The sequence below is a fragment of the Durio zibethinus genome, chromosome 19 (assembly GCF_047325235.1).
Source record: "Durio zibethinus cultivar Kanyao isolate XHJ-2024 chromosome 19, ASM4732523v1, whole genome shotgun sequence".
In the NCBI taxonomy this organism is placed as follows: domain Eukaryota; kingdom Viridiplantae; phylum Streptophyta; class Magnoliopsida; order Malvales; family Malvaceae; genus Durio; species Durio zibethinus.
In genome coordinates this window covers 22,037,989-22,057,998 of record NC_143180.1, presented here as the reverse complement: position 1 = coordinate 22,057,998, position 20,010 = coordinate 22,037,989, and the positions used below count along the sequence as shown (strand labels likewise).

At 33.0% G+C, this 20,010-nt stretch overlaps 1 pseudogene; it reads right to left on the bottom strand.

The window, feature by feature from the left end:
• Positions 1-3,100: 3,100 nt before the first annotated feature.
• Positions 3,101-19,680, bottom strand: LOC111284096 (adenosylhomocysteinase 1 pseudogene; annotated as a pseudogene).
• Positions 19,681-20,010: the final 330 nt, after the last annotated feature.

Here is a 20,010-nt window from a genome sequence, read left to right as displayed (position 1 = left end):
TCCAGTTGAGAAATAGTCATTAGATCTTCATCAGGGAATTTTAATGTCATTGGTTCATATTCTTCAGTAGCACGATCTGCAAGAAACTTTGCTATAGTGCCTCTTTTTATTGCCTTTTGGCTTACATATATAATATCATATTTCGAGAGAATTACTTGTCATCTAGTAATTCTTCTAGACAAAGAAGGCTTCTTGAAGATATATTTAATTGGATCCAGTTTTGCTATGAGCCATGTTGTATGATAGAACATATATTGTCTGAGTCTTTTGGTAGTCCATGCTAATGCACAACACATTTTCTTCAATGAGCAATACTTGGATTCGTATTCTGTGAACTTTTTATTCAGATAGTAAATAGCTCTCTCTTTTCGACTAGATTCATCTTGCTGCCCCAGCACATATCTTATTGAATTTTCACATACTGTCAAGTATAGAATTTTCACATACTGTCACACTGGATTGTTTGACAAGTATTGCTTAATTTTATCAAAAACCACTTGACATTTCTCATTCCATTTTTCAGGATTATTCTTATGGAGAAGCTTAAATATGGGATCACATTTGTAGGTAAGCTGAGAGATAAACCGAGAAATGTAATTCAATCTTCCCAAAAAACCTCAAACTTCTTTTGGTGTACTAGGAGGTGACAAGTTCTGAATGGCCTGTATCTTGTCTGGATCGACTTCAATTCCTCTTTCACTGATCACAAAGCCTAGTAACTTCCCTGACTTTACCCTAAAGGTGCACTTGGCTAGGTTTAACTTGAGCTGAAACCTTCTTAATCTCTTAAATAGCTTTCTGAGGCTGGGGACATGATCTTCATTCTCGTAAGATTTTACAATCATATCGTCTACATACACCTCGATCTCTTTGTGCATCATGTCATGGAAGAGTGTTACCATGGTCCTTTGATATGTCGCCCCAGCATTCTTTAACCCAAAAGACATGACTTTGTAACAAAAAGTTCTCCACATGGTCACGAAAGTGGTTTTTTTCATATCATATGCAGCCATTTTTATCTAATTATATCTTGAGAAACCATCCATAAAAGAAAAAATTGAATGCTGTGTTATCTATCAGTGTGTCGATATGAGGCAAAGAAAAGTTATCCTTTGGACTAGCTTTATTCAAATCATGATAGTCTACACATATTTGTACCTTTCTATCTTTCTTAGGAATGGGTACTATATTAGCTACCCACTCTGGATACTTAGCCACTTGTAGAAAATCTGCATCAAACTGTTTCTTCACCTCTTCTTTGATCTTTAGTAGCATTTCAGGCTTCATTCTTCTTAGTTTTTGCTAGACTGGCTTACATTCTGGCTTTAGAGGTAATCTGTGCTCTACTATCTCTATGCTCAGCCCTGGCATATCCTGGTAAGACCAAACAAATACATCTATGAATTCTCGAAGTAGATCTGCCAAACGTTGTCTATCTCTTGATGAAAGTGAAGTGCCAATTTTAACATCTTTCTTATTCTCTTCATCTTCTAGATTCATTAAGTCAACTATCTCCTGATGAGGCTCAATTGGCTTATTTTCTTGTTCAATCAATCTCATTAGGTCCGAAGTCATAACATATTCCTCAGAATTCTCTTCATTGTCAAGTTTATCAGTGTTAATTGAATTCTCAAAACTAACCTCTTAATTGTTATCATAATTATCTTCATGTTCATTTAAAGACCTGAAATTGAATGAAATGGGATATGTTGGCAAGATGTGTTTGGAAAAATGGCAATAATGAAGACACAAGAAGAAATGAATGAAAATGCATCCTTCCTAATTTTTATTAAAATAATAAAAGATAAATGGCCCAAACAAGAAAGATCACCCCAATGCCTTGGGTAATAGCTATTGGGATGTTACAATTACATTATATTAGTTTAAAAATTCACAGGCACTTTAATGGCACTCCAATTGTTCAGCTCATAATCTGGTGGACAAAAGCGGACCCACCTCTCTTAATTAAGCCATATTTCATCTTCAATAGCATTAATGGTTAACTGGGCAAAAGCTCTTTTCATGCTTTTTCTTGTATCTGGGTACATGAATCCTCAAGGTTTGAAAGTCTCGTACAAGTGTGGGATAACCATTAGTCTTGCTATTTTTCCTGCTGGCCTTCTCTTGATCTCCCATTCTACTACCTTATAGCCTAGGCCTAACCTTTCACTATTGTCTATCACTATCGGGGGTTCCTTTATTCTCTACAAGTTCTTGCCCAGGCCTAATCCTAGATACCAGCCCTTATTGATGACTTGACTCATCACTATTCTTAAAAAAGGTTGATTTTTAAGTCCTTCACCTACAAAATTAACTAGCTCAAAAGATCGATAAGAGCATTCTACAGCTTCTTCGATAGCCTCTACATACGGAGCATCAACAATTGGGTCACTAGCATGTCTTTTTCCTCAACTACCACTACTAATTGACCTTCTATATTAAACTTGATCTTTTGGTGCAAGGTAGAGGGCACAACTCCTGTCATGTAAATTCGTGGCCTTCCTAATAGATAGCTATAGGATGAAAAGATATCCATCACTTGAAACTTCACATTAAAAATGCATGGCCCAATTTGCAAGGGCATCTCGATATCCCTCAGGACTTCCCTTTTGGTCCCATCAAAAGCTCTCATGATCATCTGACTATCTTTCATATGAAAGTAGTCAATGGGTAACCTTGCCAAAGTTGACGTAGGCATGACGTTGATAGCAGAGCCATTATCAATAAGGATTTTGGCTATGATATGGCTCTTGCACTTGACTGTGATATGTAAAGCCTTGGCATTTCCCTTTCCTTTCAAGAGAATCTCATCATCGTTGAATGAAATATGATTCGGCATGACTAGATTTCTAGCCAAGTGGTTCAGATATTCAATAGATACATTATGTGCCACACATGCCTAGTTCAATACTTTTAGCAGGGCGTTTCGATGTGGCTCTGAGTTTAACAGTAGTGATAATAATGAGATTCGTGCTGGCATTTTGTTCAACTGTTCAACCACTAAATACTCACCATGTTTTACCAATTTCAAGAATTCACAAGCCTCTTTTTTTGACACCAACTTCGGGCGATCCTTATCAGGTTCTACTTCAGGGTTATTTCATTCTTCTCCATCCTTGGCTTTCTCTTTTCTAGCCTTCTCCAATATTTTTGGAGTGTAACACCTTTCACTTTGGGTAATGCCTCCTACACCAGTTATATTGGAGGTGTCAGTTTTAGAGACATCCCCTTCTTGCCCCCGAACTACTGTATCGTAGCCATATTTCCAGGGTACAACTTTATCATCCTTATATGGGAAGAGAATTAGAACTTTAAAAGTTATCGACCTGGGAATGAGCTTGTCTATGATTGACTTGGGCTTGTTCCCATAATGAATTGTCACTAGCTTTGGAAACAGCTTTGCAAGCTTATCAGTCATGGACACTTCAACACTTTCTAAGCCTTTTCCTTTTTTGTAGACCTCTATCTGGTAAAAATCCAAGAGCTTTTACACCTCTTGGTGAAACTTTTCACAAGTTTCGATAGAGTGACCCATTGCTCCACTATGATATTTACAACTAGTGCTGGCTATATATACTCCATAATAGCTATGTGGACTCACTGATTGTATCATGTCAACTTTTCATAAAATATCAAATAGCTGACTAATAGGTGTCTTAATATCTGCCACTTTTTTTTCAAATGGCGCTCTTGTTCTTCACTTAAAGCATTCACATTATGATTAGGCAAAGGATTGCCACTATCATTTGGTGCAGTCACCCCTCATGTATCAAAGCTAATCATTTCATCCTTGATCAATCATTGCACTTTGTGTTTTAGGACGGTGCAATTTTCGGTGGAGTGACCAGCAATCCCATAGTGATAGTCACAATGGGCTATGGGATCGTACCACTTAACGTAAGGCGGCTTAAGGGGTTCTAACTTACTATGAGCAATCAAATGACTATTGTAAAGCTCTCGATATAATTCTGTATAAGTCATTGGGATTGGGTCAAATACAAGTTTTTCACGAGTAGTTCGTTGCTCCCGCGAACCACTCATTGGGTTAGCTGGACAAGTTTAGGGTCTTGGGGTAGGTTGAGTGTTAGGACTATATGTGGTATTCTGAGGCCTAAGAGGAGGTTGATATGTTTGGGGATAAGGTGACTGTAGAAATGGTTGGTATGGGTAAGGGGAAATGTTATTTACAGTAGGGTAATATGAAAGGTATCCTTGTGGTGAATAGGGTTGATAACCCCCAAATTACTATCTATCAAAGCTCACAGCCTAAGCTTCAATCTCTTTCTTCTTCGGGACTCTTTTGCTAGATGCTTCACTTCCTTCTAACTTGCCATTCTTGATGGCACTCTTGATAATTTCTCTCGAAATTACCATATCAGTAAAATTTTTGGTTGCATTCTCTATCATCTTTTCATAATAGGGAGGTTTCAAGGTGCTAACAAACAGCACTGTAGTCTCTTTCTCAGTCAAAAGAGGTTGTACTGAAAAAGCTACATCTCTCTATCTCTAGGCGTATTCTTTAAAAGACTCATTTGCCTTTTTCTCCAGGTTTTATAAAGACAAACAATCAGGAGGCAAATCGATAATATGTCGATATTGCTTGATAAAGTCATGAGCCATATCGCTCTAAGAGCAAATGCGGGTTTTGTCTAGCTGGACATACCATTTGGCAGCAGAGCTTGTAAGGCTATCTTGAAAAACATGCATTAAGAGTTTTTCATTATGGGCATGAGCTGCCATCTTCCGACAATACATGGTGATATGAGTTTTTGGGCACTTCGTACCATCATATTTCTCAAATTCTAGTACTTTGAACTTTAGTGAAATGACTACATCTGGGACTAAGCACAGCCCAGTAGCATCAACAGAACCATAAAATCCAATCCCTTCTACGGCCCATAATCTTTGTTCAGGCATACTAATCTTTGGATCTTCCTGAGACTCCGTTACTTTTGCTTTCTTTTTATTTTTCAAGTCATCTAGATTAAGAACCGGTTCTACTATCTTTTCAGTGAAGACATGATTTACATAGCTATGGTAAGCGAGTAGTCCACCGCAGCATACATTCTCAGGTCAAGTCCTAATCATTAGTATTGTTTATCAATTGTTGTAAATTACATTGGCTAACCTGGCATGGCTAGGTATTTATGCAAAATACTAGAGTGTTTCGGTTGTCATAACATTTAGATTTGGGGATCTATCGCTAGACATTGACCTGAAAGAGTCGCCACCAATCTTTTTTATCTAGGTGCGATTGATCACCTAAGGAATCTATCCTTTTAAGGAACACCCAAGCTTAAGGGTCCCTAAAAGAATAGGTTCAAGTCTAATAACCAGAACAGGGTTCAAAAATTCAATTACATGTGAGGAAGGTTATAGCACCGTCACAACACCTATTGAAAGATGGTACCAGCTTAATTTTGTATTATCCAATAAGCCTTAAAAATTTACCAAGTAATTAATTATTGGAAATTATTCTCAATTGACTCTAATACTTTTAGCAAAAAATTGAAAAAATTCCCTCACCTCAAGAGAATGCAAGAAAACTACTGTTTCACTTCAGAAGCTACATCGTCGAATTATTTAACATTAAAGAAAATCCAAGAAAATAAAAAGGAAAAAGAAAAAAAAAAAAAAACATGATTGCTTTAAATATAAATCCTTTCCTCTTCAAAAATTCATTGCTTTTGTTACAAGGAAAATTGATACTTTCAACTTTTCCTCAAAATATTTTTTTGAAACTTATTTTTAAGAAAAATTTATATTTTCAACTTTTCCTCAAAAATATTTTTTAGAAACTTATTTTTAAGAAACTTATTTTTAAGAAAAATTGATACTTTCAACTTTTCCTCAAAAATACTTTTTTTGAAAAACTTATTTTCAAGGAAAATTGATACTTTCAACTTTTCCTCAAAAATATTTTTTTTGAAAAACTTATTTTCATGAAAAATTGATACTTTCAACTTTTTCTCAAAAATATATATTTTTTTAATTTTATTTAAAGAAAATAAAATTAAAAAAATAAAATAAAAATTGAAAATAAAAATAAAGAAAAATAAAATAAAAAGTATTAAAAAATTATAATCTAATCAATAAATAATAATAACAACAACAATAATAATAATAAAAAAATAAATAATAAAAAAATGAAAAAAAAACCTAGGAATGGCTCGGCTTAGCGGCTCGGCTCGACTTGATGAAGAAAGGACAGCTCGAAGATGCAGCTCGGGTGTAGGCAGCTCGGCTCGGCTCAGCTTTACACTCGGGTCACATGCGGGTTGCCGCTCAGGTCGGGTTGGATCTTGGCAAAACGCGTGGATCCTGTGGGTTTACTAACGTAAAAATAACGTTATTTTGGGGAGGGTATATAAGGTTGAAGGTCAATTTTTTTTTCAGAATTCCCTTCTCCTCTTCTCTCTCTTCCCTTCTTTTCCTCTCTCCTTTCTCTAAACAGATGAAGAACTTTGGTTGAATCTCGCCGGATTCTAAAAAGTTTTGTTGGAATCTGGGTTTTTTATCAGAAGTTCATCGAAAAGCAGATCAGTTTTTGAAAATAGTCGTCTAAAACTGGGTAACTGGTTGAAAAATTCAAACTTGGCCGTGTGGACATCAATTTTGTCCCAAAAAAATAAAAATAATAATATTATTAAATACAATACGAAATACACAAAAAAATATACCAAAAATAATACAAAATACATAAAAAAATATAAAACAAAAAATACAAAAAAAAAGAATAAAAAACAGAAAAAATCAAGGATGGCAGTGATGCCATCCCTGGCACCACTGCCACCATGCCCTACCCCCCACCCCTCTGATCACCTAACCCTATCACTGCTAGATGTGGCCAAAAAAAAATAAAAGAGGCATGGGGCTCGTGCTTACACCCCATGCTCGTCCCTCAAACACGCATGGTTGGAGCTCTATAAATAGAGCTCCTAGCCAAACCAAAAAAAAAAGAGAGAAACAAAAAGAAGGAGATGTTGCCAAAGGGCTAAAAAAATTAAAAAAATCAAACAGTCGTCCTTGTAGGGAAGAACCCAACGTCGAGCTTTCTATACGAAGAAGAAAAAAAAAGGGTCAGTTTCATAAAAAAAAAGAAGGAATGAGTCAGAATACAAAAAAAAAAAAAAGAAAAAAGTTTCACCGAAACTTTGAAAACAGATCTAGAGAAGTGGGGACTCTTTTTAATGAAAAGGACCTCGGATCTGAACTCAGGAGACCGAGAGAAACATTTTGGTGTTTTTTAGGAATTTTTTGACTACCGACGACGGAGGCGGTGGCCAATCACACCCTAACAAAGATTGGTGGTGACTCCCCCATTTACTTCGATTTTGAAACTCTTTTACGTCTGGCGATCCCAAAACCGTAACAACAGGCCGAAAAAGTTACAAAAAAATTCAAACTTCGCTTGAAAATTCTATCGAAATTTGGAAATTTCAAATGATAAATTCCTAAGAAATCTCTAGGTGAGAAATTTCCTCTAAATTTGGCCCAAATGGTGGAATGATTTAGATGAAATTTCAATACAAGTAATTGTATTCTTTTCCAAATAAAAATTTGGATTGATAATATTTGATGATTATCTAAAGATGAGATTCTTAGAAATTCTAATGGTAAATTTTTAAGAAATCTCTAAGGGAGAAATTTTCTCTAAATTTGACCCAAATGGTGGAATAATTTAGATGAAATTTCAATAAAAATAATTGTCATATTATTTTCTTTCCAAGAAAAAAAAAGGAATTTCTAAATAGACTCAAATGGTGGAAATTTTAGAAATTCAAAAGAAAAAATATTTCTAATTTAGCCTAAATGGTAAAATAATTAGATTTATTTTCAACAAAAATGGTAATAATAAAAAATAATAAATAAATCTTTTTTCGACAATGGAGCCTCTTCAAGAAATCAAATGGGATTCTTGAATTCTCTTGAAGTGAGGAAGAATTTTTTTAAGAGTACTACCAGATTGATGGAGAATCTTAAAAATTGTTTCCAATATTTAACATAAAATTTGAAGCCATAAGATTCTAAATCTTAGGATAAATTCGAAATAATATGGTACCATCCTTTGAATGGGCATGTGGAGATGCTATAACCTTCCCCACATGTAACCGAACTCCTGAACCCTGTTCTGGTTCGTATACCTGAACCTATTCTTTTAGAGACCCATAGTCAAGCTTAGGAGTTCCTTAAAAGGATAGATTCCCTAGGTGACCAATCACACCTAGTAAACGATTGGTGGTGACTCCTTCAAGTCAATGTCTAACGATAGATCCCCGGATCTAGACGTTATGATAGTAAGGTTGCACTTTGTTTTGGCTTTTCCATTAGTAACAACTACTTATGTATCTTTCTGCATTTATTGAAATTGATAATAATTTTACATGTCATAAAATCAATTATAAATCATATCATTGTTATAATTTAAAAAATTCTAACCAATATTATTATAAAATTATGTCATAAAATTCATACTATATATTTTTTATCTAGTTGCTATTGTTGTTTTTATTGATACCACATACTATAATAAATTATTTTATTATAAAAAAACTCTTTATTTAAGGTCAATTATTTTTAAAATGGATGCCTTACAAAAATTTCTTTATTTTATGCCTTTACACTTTTATTTTAGATGCTTAATTTAAATTATGTAACATGATTTTTTTAATTCATCAATTTAAATTTTTAATATAAATTTTTATATAATATTTTTAATTAAAAAATCACAAATTTGACTTACAAAAGTTCATCTAAAACCTCATTCAAAATGAATTGGTGTCATTATTTAATGTCTTTAAGCACTTTTTGATACAATTGCACTGTGCTTAACCGTTTGGATCACGAAGGCACAATCTGATTACATTTACGTGGCTTCAATGGAATACTTAAACTCAATTGATGGAAAAAAGGTGTGGTGGCGATTGACATTTTTGCTTTTTTTTTTTTTAATTTTTAATTAATAAATTATGAAATAATTTTTTAATTTAATAAAATGCAAAATTTTATTATATAATGAGCTTATAAATAAATAAAATTATTATTATATTATGAATTAAAAATGATTATTTTATAAATTTTATTATTATATAAAAAATTAATATCTAAATATAATATTATAAACTAAAAATAAATTTTAGTATTATATTATATTATATTATTATTTTAACTAAAATAGATAACTAAATCATTAATAAAAAATTAAGGAAAAAAATCATTTGGTATATTATTATTTTTATTAGTTTTTAACTATTTATCAATAAAATTATTATTTGATATAAAAATAATTTAATGAATTTTCAATTATTTATTAATTTTATAAATATTAAATATTTTAAAATTTTTATTGCATACAAATTTTAATTTAATATCCTTAATAATTATTTCTTTTCTAATTATAATTCAACTTTTACCATTTATTTGCATCGAACTAAATGTATTCACAATTGATTTTAATCTAGCAGATATAGTATGCAATCTCATTACTATTTTTAATCTCACCTAAATCAATCTTATTATCCATTTAAATTGATGCTAAATCATTCTCATTGCACTAAAGATGTCAATTTTATTCCAATTTGATAAAAAAATCTAATTTTTTATTTGAATAAAATTAAAATAGATATTAAAATTTTAAAAATTGAGACTGAAACGTGTATAATTTTAAAACTTCACTTATAAAATTTCATTTATTTCATTTAATTCATTTAAGTCTTTTCAAATGCACCACAATGTTGACAATTCTTACTTATCTTTCTACTTATAATTTAATTGGTACCATGAACATATAAGAAATGGATGACGAAAAGATTTCGATAAGACTCCATATTTGATAAAAGATTTGCTTGAGCCAAATTAAATGAATAAAAATTTACACATATTTTAGAATTATTATTTTATAAATTGGCTTGACTGTTGATTTATGAACGTTTATAGCATTGGTATCCTCATTTAATAATTCAATTATTATTTTATATAGATATATGTAGAGACCATAGACTTTTAAAATTTTATTAATTTTAAAAAATATATTATTATAAAATACATGTTAATTTTTTAATTTTTTATAAAATTAAAAAAATTTACATTAGATAATTTTTAATTTGTCAATTTCTCTATATATGTACTTATTTTTTTAATTATGACCTAATGATATGTAGTAATCTTATAAATTCATTTATCAAGTTTACAATTGGATTGATGTATCAGATAATTTTCATTTAAATTAATTATCATGAGATTTTTTTTAACCTCTACTTTTGATTAAAATAAGTGCTAGTTAACTAAACTAAAATCATCTTTTATTTACTTTATAAAATAAAAATAAAAATATCAATAACCAATATCTACGAAAAAATTTAAAATTTGATTCAATTAATTTATTCTATCACAATAAATTAGATATGTATTTATAATTTTTTTCATTAGACGTGGATGTTTCATAGTGACTAATGTAGACACCAAATTTGATCTAGGCTAGGATCAATCGGGCCTGATCCAAATGGGTAAGTCCATTTGTTTATTTTTATTTTTATTTTTTATTTTTATCTATTTATAAACATATATTTATTATTATTTATCTATTAATCTTTTTTTATTTATCTATTAATATATATATGTTTTTATTATTTATTAATATATATTTTTTATTATCAATGTATATTTATCTATTATTTTTTTTTGAGCTTATTTGTTCTGAATTTTGTTTGAATTATTATTTGATAGATATAATTTTTGGTTCTAGAAGGAAGTTCTGCCATGAATCAGGGGATTGAAAGAGTTTGGATTGGATTCAAAGAATGAATCCTAATCCTAGAAGGAATTGGGATTGATCAGAAACTCTTCTGATCAATTCCTATAAATGGTTGTTGGAACATACGGGAAAGAATAGACATAGATAGGGAGAAAAACACAACAGAGAGGAAACAGAAACAAAAGGTGTTTAGAGGCAGTTTAAGATTTTTAGAAGATTTTTTTGATTTTTTTTTTAAAGTTGTTTTTTGGAAAATTTTCAGAATCCGGTGAAATTTTCAACGAACCTTGAATTTTCTGATGAGTTTTTCGGCAAACTTTGAAGTTTTCAGCATTATTTTCCATAATCCGGTGAAAATTCAACCAGATTCTAGGTTGGTTCTTCAGGTAGAGAGAAGGAGGAGAAAGTTGAGGGGAAGAGAGAGAAGGGGAAGGCGCATCTAAAGAAAAAAACCCATTCTTTGCCTTTTATACCTGCGTAAAACAACGTCGTTTTAGTGTTAATACATTACCAAGATCTGTGTGTTTTTGTTTGGGTTGACTCGACCCAATCGCGACCCGATTCATTAACCTACGTGCTAGCCAATCCCTGGAGCCAAGCCGAGTCATCTTTTCTGTCTTGGACCGAGCCGTTCCAAAGGTTATTATTTATTTATTTATTTATTATTATTATTATTTATTGATTAGATTAAAATTATTTAGTATTCATTATTTTATTTTATTTTTTTAAATGATTTTCTTTAAATAAAATTTTAAAAAAATATATTTTTGAGGAAAAGTTGAAAGTATAAATTTTCCTTGAAATTAAAGTTTCAAGGAAAAACATTTTGAGGGAAAAGTTGAAAGTATTAATTTTCCTTATACAAAAGCAATGAGTTTTTGAAGAGAAAATGATTTATATCTAAAGCTGAATCATTATTCCTTTTTTTTCATTTTATTTTTTTCCCTTTTGAATTTTCTTTAATGTTAAATAATCCGATGATAGAGCCTCTGCAAGTGAAATAGTAGTTTCCTTGCATACTCTTGAGATGAGGGAATTTTCTTAATTTTCTACTAAAAGTATTAGAGTTAATTGAGAATAATTTCTTATAATTAATTACTTAGTAAATTTTTAAGACTCATTGGATAACACAAAATTAAGCTGGTACCATCTTTTGATAGGCGTTGTGAGGGTGCTACAACCTTCCCACACGTAACCGTACTCTCAAACTCTGTTCTGGTTAGTAGACCTGAACCTATTCTTTTAGGGACCCTTAAGCTTGGGTGTTCCTTAAAAGGATAGATTCCTTAGGTGACCAATCGCACCTAGATAAAAAAGATTGGTGGCGACTCCTTCCAGTCAATGTCTAGCGATAGATCCCCAAATCTAAATGCTATGACAACTGAAACACTCTAGTATTTTGCATAAATACCTGGCCATGCCAGGTTAGCCAATGTAATTTACAACAATTGACAAACAACACTAATGATTAGGACTTAACCTGAGAATGTATGCCGCGGTGGACTACTCGCTTACCTTTTGATTATCAACAACAATTTAACGGGTCATATTCCTCCAAGTTTGAAAAACTGCAAAAGTTTATACAAAGTTAGGCTTGAAGGAAACCACTTCACAGGAAATATATCAGAAGCTTTTGGTGTGTATCCGAATTTGTATTATATTGCATTAAGAAACAACAGATTTTAAGGTGAGCTTTCTCCAAAGTGGGGGCAATGCCATAATCTAACATGGCCACAAATCTCCAATAACAACATTTTTGGAAAGACACCACCTAAGTTGAAATGTACAACTTAGTTAGAGGAACTCGATCTCTCTTCAAATCATCTTGTAGGTGAGATTCCCAAGGAATTGGGTGCATTGACATTGATGTTCCGTCGTTTGCTAAGTGGTAACCAGCTTTCAAGCAAAATTCCACCCGAGATTGGAGTTCTTTCAAATCTACGGCATCTTAACTTGGCATCAAACAATTTAAGTGGGACGATTCCTTATCAACTTGGAGAGTGCTCAAAGTTATTGAATTTGAATTTGAGCAAAAACAAACTTGGAGAAAGCATTCCATTTTCAATAGCTTCATATATGGTCTTCAAATTCTAGATTTGAGTCATAATTTAATTATTGGAGCGATACCACAACAGCTTCGAAAATTACAAATCTTAGAAATATGGGATCTTTCTCACAATATGCTTAACGGTTCTATCCCAATTTCTTTCAATGATTTGTAAAGCTTGATGGTTGTCAAATATCTTTTACAATCAATTGGAAGGCCCGATTCTTAACATTAAGGCATTTCATGAGGCTTCAGTTGATGCCTTAAGAAACAATAAGGGCTTATGTGGTAATGCCATAGGATTAATGCCTTGTGTTCCTATCCTAGCAACAAAAAGGCTCATAGAGAAAGAACCAGGTTCAGCATTTTAATTGTGATTCCACTCTTTGGTATTTTGCTTTTGTTATTTATCATGGCTGGAAGTTTCCTTATTCTTTGCCAAAAGAATCGCACCAGAAATCTGAGTCAGGGGAGGCACAACTTTGAGATATTTTCAAAGTATGGGGATATAATGGAAGAATACTCTATGAGAACATTATTGAAGTCACTGAAGATTTCAACTCCAATTATTGTATTGGTTCAGGAGGAGATGAAATGTTTATAAAGCTGTGCTACCCATTGGTCAGGTGGTTGCTGTGAACAAACTTCACCAATCTGAAGATAGCATGATTTCCAACAACTTGAAAGTCTTTGAAAGCGAGATTCATGCTTTATCAGAAATAAGGCATCGTAACATTGTGAAGTTGTATGGCTTTTGTTCATAGCCAAAGAATTCATTTTTGGTTTATGAGTTTGTAGAAAGAGGAAGTTTGAAAATGGTGTTAAGCAACAAGGACGAGGCAATGGAATTGGATTGGAAGAAGAGGCTAAATGTTGTAAAAGGAGTAGCCAATGCCTTATCTTATATGCATCACGAGCATTCAGAACCTATAATTCATCGAGACATTTCCAGCAATAATGTTTTCTTGGATTTGGACTATGAGGCTCATGTCTCAGATTTTGGCACAGCTAGGCTTTAAAGCCTGACTCCTCAAATTGGATCACATTTGCTGGCTCTTTTAGATACATTGCTCCAGGTATCATTTCTTTACTACTATATGTTAATTTTGAAATATTGACAAGTGGTTAAATTCTTAATTTGAAGTAAGTTTAGATAATATAATATATTTTAACATATAAAAGTCTTAATAATAAAAATTTAATACCCATTTATTTCTAGTAATAATATTTTCGTTTTATCAAATATTAATATTTTTGAATCCGGATAACTTAGTTGATTAATGTCACTATTTTTAAGTGGTGGCAACAGTATCTACTATCCCTTATCTTATCTTTAGGTTGTGGCTTCTTTTTTAAAAATAATAATATTTCTATTCAAAACTCTTTGAGTTTCATGTAAATCGTTAATTTTGGTTGAAATTGAATGCACGCTATGGTTGTTTTTTTTTTCCCTCTCTCTCTCTCTTTCTTTTTCTAACCATAAAACTTAGGATATTGGATGCTAACAGTATGTGAATATTATAATATTCTAACCTTTATACTTCTTAATTATTTCTAGCATGTTTTTTGTGCCTAAATAAATTATAATTATTAGATTGAGGTTTTTCACGCAAAGTTAGCCTATACAATGAAAATAGAAGAGAGATGTGATGTTTACAAGTTTAGGGTGCTAAGAATGGAAATACTTATGATGAGCCATCCTGGTGATTTGATTTCGTTTTTGTCATCGTCATTGGTATCAACACCAACATCAATGCCAAATGACAACCAACAAATATTACCTAAAGATGTGATAAACCAACATCTCTCACCACCAGTAAAGCAAGTTGCAAAGGATATTGTCTCTACTACAAAGATAACATTTGCATGCTTAAATGGCAATCCTCAAATTCGACCAACTATGCAGTAGGTTGCGCATGCCCTTGGTCGTCAATCGCTTCCATTGATTGGGAGAACTGTGGGATCATGGGTCTGCAGTGGCTAATATTAAGGTGCTAGCAACTTGAAAAATAATTCTAGGCACGTGTATTTGTATTTGCTTTCAATCTATTTCTTTTTCACTACTTTGTATTGAGCATGTTCAAGTACTCAAATAATAAAGCTTTTGTAGTGAATTAGCTATGATATAGAACAGTTGTGCTAAGCACTCAATTTGTATTTCAAGATTTCTTATTTCTAAAATATAACTAATGACTATATGTAAAATTTTAACTTTCAGTATCAATTGTAATATTCTACTATAGCATGGATTTGCTACAATACTTTCGAAAGTGAATGCTAAAGCAATTCTAATATCACTTTTTTATTTATTTGAACAAACAAAAAATACGATTGGTGAGTATACCAAATTACAATAAATACTATTTCACACAATAACTTTTTGATTTTACTATTTACTCATCGTTTATTCTTATACACACTCGTACATACTGTCATAACGTCTAGATCCAGGGATCTATCGCTAGACATTGACTTTTAGGAGTCGCCACCAATCTTTCTTTATCTAGGTGCGATTGGCCACCTAAAGAATCTGTCCTTTCAGGGAACACCTAAGTTTAAGGGTCCCTAAAAGAATAGGTTCAGGTCTACTAACCAGAACAGGGTTCGGGAGTTCGGTTACGTGTGAGAAAGGTTATAGCACCCTCACAACGCCCATCAAAAGATGGTACCAGCTTAAATTTGTGTTATCCAATGAGCCTTAAAATTTTACCAAGTAATTAATTATTGAAAATTATTCTCAATTGACTCTAATACTTTTAGCAGAAAATTGAGAAAATTCCCTCACCTCAAGAGTATGCAAGAAAAACTATTGTTTCACTTGCAGAGGCTCCGTCGTCGGATTATTTAACATTAAAAAAAATAAAAAAATAAAAAAAAGGAAGAAAAGAATGATTGTTTTTGTGCAGGGAAAATTGATACTTTCAACTTTTCCCCAAAATATTTTTTAGAAATTTTAATCTCGAGGAAAATTGATACTTTCAACTTTTCCTCAAAAACCATTTTTTTTAAAAATTTATTTTTAAGGAACATTGATACTTTCAACTTTTCCCCAAAAATATTTTTTGGAAACCTTAATTTCGAGGAAAATTGATACTTTTAGCTTTTCCTCAAAAACCTTCTAAAAAATTTATTTTTAAGAAAAATTGATACTTTCAACTTTTCCTCAAAACATTTGAAAAAAAAATTTTTTTAAGGGAAATTGATACTTTCAACTTTCCCTAAACTGTTTGTTTTTTTTTTTTCTCGTTTGCTTCTCTCTTTCTTGGACTTGCAGTCAGGGCACTTTTTTTTCCTGCTTTTTCCCACCAGCCGACGCCCATTAGAAAACACAATGATGCCTAAGTTGGTTTCAGGAAAAAAAACACTTATCAGTTCGAGTCTTGATAGTGATGCTCTTGCACCGGGATAGTTCTCAAGACTTAATACGTCAATTTCATTATCGAAATGAACAATGTTGTAAACAATGGCATTATTCTTCATCTTCTTCATGTGATCAACCATGACGATGTCCTTGTTACCGGTTGTAGTTACAAAGATATCAGCCTGAGAGACAACATCTTCAAGTGTCAGAACCTGAAGTCCTTCCATAAGAGCCTGAAGGGTACAGATGGGATCAATCTCAGTGACAACGACACGAGCACCAGCTTGCTTCAAGGCAGCAGCACAGCTCTTACCAACATCACTATAATCACATACAACAGCAATCTTGCCAGCAATCATGACATTGGTAGCTTTCATCAAACTATCAAGAAGAGAGTGACGGCACCCGTACAAGTTATCAAACTTGCTCTTGGTGACAGGGTCATTGACATTAATAGTAGGGAACAACAAGGTTCCATTCGCCTGCATCTGATAAAGCCTCTTAACGCCAGTTGTAGTTTCCTGAGAAACACCAACTAATCTCTCTTCATCTTCATGTACTTCTTAGGATCTATCTTCAACCCATCTTTAATTATCATCAAAACAATCTGAAACTCAACGTTATCGGTAGAATACGAATTTGGGAACTGCCCAGTTTTCTCATAAACCTTCTCGGCTTTAACTCCTTCATGGATCAACAAAGTAGCATCCCCACCATCATCCACGATCAGATCAGGTCCACCAGTGGGACCCCAGTCGAGAGCTCTCTCAGTACACCACCAGTATTCTGGAGAGTCTCACCTGTCCAGGCGAATACAGAGGCAGATTCACGAGCAATGGCGGCGGCGGCGTGGTCTTGGGTTGAGAAAATGTTGAAAGAGCACCAACAGACTTCGGCTCCAAGGGCAGTTAGTGTTTCGAAAAGAACAGCAGTTTGGATCGTCATGTGGAAAGAACCAGTGATTTTGGCTCCTTTGAAAGGCTGGGCAGGGCCGAACTCAGCTCTGCATGCCATGAGACCGGGCATTTTCACCTCAGCCAACTCAATCTCGAGACAACCGAAGTCGGCCTGGGACATGTCCTTGACCTTGTACTCACGGTCGCTAGAAGTTTTCTTCGACTAAAAGAGCCATAGCTATCAAGAAACGAAGTAATGAGGAAATACAAAAAGCAGTCTCCGAACGAAGTGATAATGAGGAGAGAGTGGCGGAGTGGCGAGGAGGAAGATAATGGCATCGGTTTGGTTGAGTAAAAGGTGTAAAGGAGGCGACGAACTGTGGATCTTGAGAATCACGCCATGATGGAATAGTGGTAGCGGTAGCTGGTGGGGGGTAAAACCCTAAACCCAAGATTAAAGGATTTTCAGTTTTCTTGGGGTTTTGACTTGTTGCCTATGTTTTTTGTGTTTCTCCCCCTTTTATTCGGATTCTTCTTCTCTCTTTTTTCCTTCTTCCCCTCAAACTGTGAATCCCCCTACCGATTTATAAAACCATGCTGTTTTTTATAGAATTTCAGTTCCATTCCACTTAGTCATCCAATGCTAAAGATTAGCCACTAATCATGCTTTCTGATCATCATCCAACTTAATCTCAATCTTTCTTTTTTTTTTTAAATAATCAGATAATAAAAAAATGATAAATATGAAATAAAAAAAATCTAAAATAAAAATGAATAAAAATCCCTGCAACTGAGCTTGGACTAATCTCAATTGACAAAGAATCTCGGACAAAATGGGGTGTCTACAGCTGCCCCTCTTTGCACATTTTTTGTGAAACAGAAATTGTACAAAGACATAGACACCCCTTCAAGACTCAACTGGATTTTTTTTTTGCCCATTTTTTTGCTTTTTTTTAAAATTTTGATCAAAGCTTCTCTAAGCAGAGGCTCAATGACTTTGAGAAACATAAACAAAGCTACTCTAAATAGAGGCAACTTTTTTTTTGTTTTTTTATTTTTTTTGTTTTTTTTGTTTTATTGTTTTTTTTTTGTTTTTTTTATCAAAGCTCCTCTAAACAGAGGCTCAACGACTTTGGAAAGTAAATTGCTCCTCTAAATAGAGGCACCACGACTTTGAAAAGTAAATTGCTCCTCTAAACAGAGGCACCACGACTTTGAGAAAGTAAATTGCTCCTCTAAACAGAGGCACCACGACTTTGAGAAAGTAAATTGCTCCTCGACTTTGAGAAAGTAAATTGCTCCTCTAAACAGAGGCACCACGACTTTGAGAAAATAAATTGCTCCTTTAAACAGAGGCACCATGACTTTGAAAAGTAAATTGCTCCTCTAAACAGAGGCACCACGACTTTGAGAAAGTAAATTGCTCCTTGACAATCATGTCCAAAGGAGTTGAAAGTTGTGTTTGAAGGAATTTCAGGAGATTATGCCTAAAGGTCTTATAAATTAACCCTGATACCAAAAGACATCCTATTTCAAAGATTAGGAACTTACCTGACAAGTTTCTTCTCAAACTTGTAAAATATCTTCATATCTGTCTTCTCTATGTGGGATGTTGGAGCACCCCTGCTTCTTGAATTTATACACTATACTTTCCTGAAAGTAGTGTATGCTGTGCAAATGCATATGAATTTCAATGCATGTTATGCAAATGTTGGCCAATTAATTCCTATTTAATGCATGGTATTCAAATTTATCAAGCTCTTTTCTTAGGCATCAAGCCCTTTGATTCTTCAGAGATCCAATTACATTACTCTTCTAAGATCGAACCAGTGTAGCTCTCAATTGTCTTTTCCACTCACATTCTTCCTTGTTCAGTTTCTCAATACTTTGGAATAAGCTTCATCAATCTATCATCACTTGACCATCATTCAATGAATTTCTCAGCATTAACAAATTTCAAAACAAGTTTCATCCACCATCACTAGGTCATTACTCATAGGTGTCTCAGCATTAACCATTCCAAAATAGACTTTGTCCACTAATTGTTCTCATCATTCAATCATAACTTGCAAGTCATATCGACCAATTCATCTTTGTACTCATCACTTGGTTGTATCACTTTTCAAGATTTGCCCCATTATATTCTTCATTTGATCACCTCATATATCTTTTCAAATCATCTCTTTTAGGTTTCTACCATTTCTTCATTTTGTTACTACCATCATCTTAGATTTCTTTTCAAATGAATGCAAGACTCTTTTAAGCACATATTCATTCATTCATTATCATTTCAATTCTTGACAAATACAATGCAATCAAACATTTTCTCAATTCATTCTAGGGGTGAAACAATAAAAGAACACAAGGTGAATTATGGTAAAGATAAATAATGAAGGTCTATTTTGGTACAAAACAAATGGGAAAGGAAATAAATTGGATATATGTCATTGGGATGGATGGTACGTCCAAATGATGAATATTCAGACAATCCTCAACATTAATCTAGGATTCTTTTTCAAAAACTCATTTTATTTACTGTTGAACTCATCTTGAGCTTGACGAACTTTGCCCCAATCTTTGAGGGATCTTCAAATGTTTTTGATCTTCCGTTCATGTGAACCATTTGACCTGGATCACCCTTTCAGGTTTTCAATTTGAATCTCTTTTTTTATTTTCTCATTTTTTTCTTTTTTCTTTCTTTTTTTTCTTTTTTTTTTTATTTTTTCATCATCTTCTTTTCTTTTTACTCATTTTTCATCCATTGTTGATATCTTTCATACATCAAACTTTAGATCAATGTAGCATGATTCCATTGCTTCATCATGAGCATACCTTCGCTCAACATATGATCATTCAAGTTGAGTATTCACACTCGATCCAAATGGACTTTTCAAGGTTGTAACGTAGGCCAAGGTGAAGGGTCATAAAAAAATGGATATAATAGGTTCAAAAC